Below are 2,987 nucleotides of genomic sequence, written 5' to 3'. Positions count from 1 at the left end.
GTCATACATGAAGTTCAAAAACTTAGTTGCAAAAAAAAGAAGAATAATTGACTGGTTTGCCTGGGAGAGCTGCGGAGCCGTCTCAGAAGGCGTCCTCCATCGGCAGCTGCGCGCATGCGTCCCTGCTGTTTTCTTTTTTTTAGTATTCTGAAACCTGCTGCCGTCAGAACAAAAAAAAAAGAACAGCATAGGAATGAATAGCTAGATTGCTATTGGCTATTTCAGTTTGCAATAGCCAATAGCAAGCTAGCTATTGCACCCACCCACTGATGGAGAACTTCAGGTCCACCTCTGCTGATTGAAAGTAGCAGTGGGCGGGTGCAATAGCCAGTCTGCTATTGGCTATTGCAAATTGAAATAGCCAATAGAAGCCTTACTATTCATTCCTATTCTTTTATTTTTCTCTTACTGACGGTGGCCCCGATGTTAAAAAAAAACAAAAACAGCAGGGAAAGGTTTATTCTGCTAGATAGAGCAGAGTAAACCTTTCAGATAAAATGTTTCTCTCCCGTGTGTCCGGGAGGTACGGGGGGGGCGGTGCACACCCGCAGCTCCTGCAAGCGATCGGGCGTCTCTAGAGACGCCTGATCGCTTGTATGTAAACAGCCATCGCTGGCTCTTTACATGCTTACAGTTTTCCCTCTCGTGTGCGCGCTGAGTGACGCACACGAGAAGGGGGAGGGGCAGGACGCCTTAAGACGCCCCCCCGCTCCTAGCAGACGTCCGTCCGGCCGTTCACAAACGGCCATGGACGGAAGGTAGTTAAACAAAGTTTGTATGAAAAAAAAATGTTTTTCCTTATATAGAGGATGGTTTTTTTTTGGTGTACTTAAAGGTAATTTAGAAGTTTATTTCATTTCGGGTTCTTTGAATTTGTGTACCGTTTTAAAATATTTCTTTTATTTTCTTTCTGTGTATAAAAACCAAAGGATGAGGCAAATAAGGGGCTGTTTTTTCATATGAGAACATGCCCAGGATAGTTGAGGTGTTTCTGTAACCCCCAGGAGCCTATTAAAGACCAATGCACCTAAAATCTATCAAACAACCACTATACAGTAATTTACCTTCACCGGTGGCTCCAATGCATTTACCTAAATGGCAAAGTTTAATCAGAACCTCACACAATTTCAGGGAAATTACCACTCTTAAACTTGCTCATCCTTAGTGTCTATGTATTCTCTAAATTGGTAGCCTTCATAGAACAAAGGAAAATTGGGAGAGTTGTCCCTAGATGCAGCGCTGCCACAAGGGTGGGGGTGGCTGGGTGTGGGTTGGGATGATGGGTGTGCTGCTTCTTAATAGATGCGGACCGGGGGTGTCCGTCGTTTGCCAAGGGGATCAAAGAAAAAAAAAAAAAGGGAGTAAAGAAGCGCTACTACCATATATAAATGAATGGAGATGACCAACTTACCAATGGATGGATGGTGGAGCGTAATCAGCGGCGAGGGGTCGATGGGTGTAGGTCCATGAATGGTGGGGGTGGTGATCACACAGGGGGATGTGTGAGCAAGTAGGGGGTGTGTAGGTCTCTGCTGTGGTGGCTGAGGGGGGCACAGTGCAGATGCTGGCCTGGGTATGTGTTTGTAGGAGAGGGGGGGGGACGGACTGGTTATTGCAGGCACAGTGAGCAGAGTAATGATGGGTGCTGGTAAAAGGTGATGCTGGATGACAGGCTGAGTCGATGGCTGGGAGACTTCAGTCCGTTCAAGGCAGGACGCCGAGTGGATCGGGGGTGGGGGCTGTGGCACTTGCTGACAAGCGGCGGGTGTTCCAGGGAGATGGTAGTGGAGGTGGTGACGATGGAGTATGCGGCCAGGAGGGCCGGTCCAGGTGGTGAGACTCCAACGCTCGAGGGCACAAGCGGGGAGCCCGGTGACAACGAGCGGTGAGTCTGCAGATTGAAGCGGGTGAGGGCGGGAAGTGGCGGAGGTGAGAGCGGGGTCCGGTGTGGCCAGGAACAGAGCGGCTACGCGTTTTCGAAGAGCTTGTCTTCTTTCTCAAGCTGGGTAGTGAGGGGACAGATGGCGGGAAATGAAGGGTTTTCAATCTGCAGACTCACCGCTCGTTGTCACCGGGCTCCCTTTTTTTTCATAGAACAAAGGGTATTCCTATGTCTCAATCCATCACATATCCCACAAATAAAAGGATTATTCCTTCTTATGAGTTGGTGGGCGGAGCTAGGCAATTTATTAATTTACATCCCAATTACCAAATGCATATTCATAACCATGGTGTGTAGTGCAAATAAAGATGATTATAGAGGCATGCATATGGCTGTTTTAGTCTTTTTAGCCTATGGAGTAGGGCTTAGGGCTCAAAGAGCATGGTGAGAATGGACTAAAGCAGGGGTAGCGAACCTCCGACCCTCCAGCTGTGGTGAAACTACAAATCCCATGATGCATCTCTCTCCGGAAGTCATGTCTGTGGCTGTGAGAATCTTGCAATGCCTTATGGGATTTGTAGTTCCACCACAGCTGGAGGGCCGGAGGTTTCCACCCCTGGACTAAAGGTATCAAAAAAACTCTCCAACTAAATGAATGCCTTTTTAGAATAGAAGAAATGTAAAATTATATTAAAGCCTAAAGGTTTTTAAGCTATTTCAGATGCTGATTAAACCACTTACAATGGATGCTGCTTCTTGATGTTTATTAGTTTGCGTTTCATACAGTATCAGCTGGTGCCCTGAGCATTGGCCCTGACATCCTGTTTTAGGGTGGCTCTTTTCCCTTTCAGGGCCCATTTCAGCCATCCGTGTGTGTGCTAGTAAGCTGTGTGAGTCTCCACAAATACACATGCACAGCAAGGCAATCCACTCCCCTGCTCCTCCATTTTCTCTTCACCAAGCTAGTAGATGAACATGATATCCCTTGGGATCTTATACTGGGCAGAAAGTTCAGGGAAATCAAACTGAGAGAGTTGGACTTGGTCAAATACATGATAACTGTAAGTGCTTAGGCAAAAATGTATAGAAATACTTTGCTGGGCAA

Source organism: Nanorana parkeri, unplaced genomic scaffold, assembly GCF_000935625.1.
Source record: "Nanorana parkeri isolate BGI_ZX_2015 unplaced genomic scaffold, ASM93562v1 scaffold103, whole genome shotgun sequence".
Taxonomy (NCBI): Eukaryota; Metazoa; Chordata; class Amphibia; order Anura; family Dicroglossidae; genus Nanorana; species Nanorana parkeri.
The sequence above is the reverse complement of the archived record's forward strand: the minus strand, read 5'-3'. Positions refer to the sequence as shown.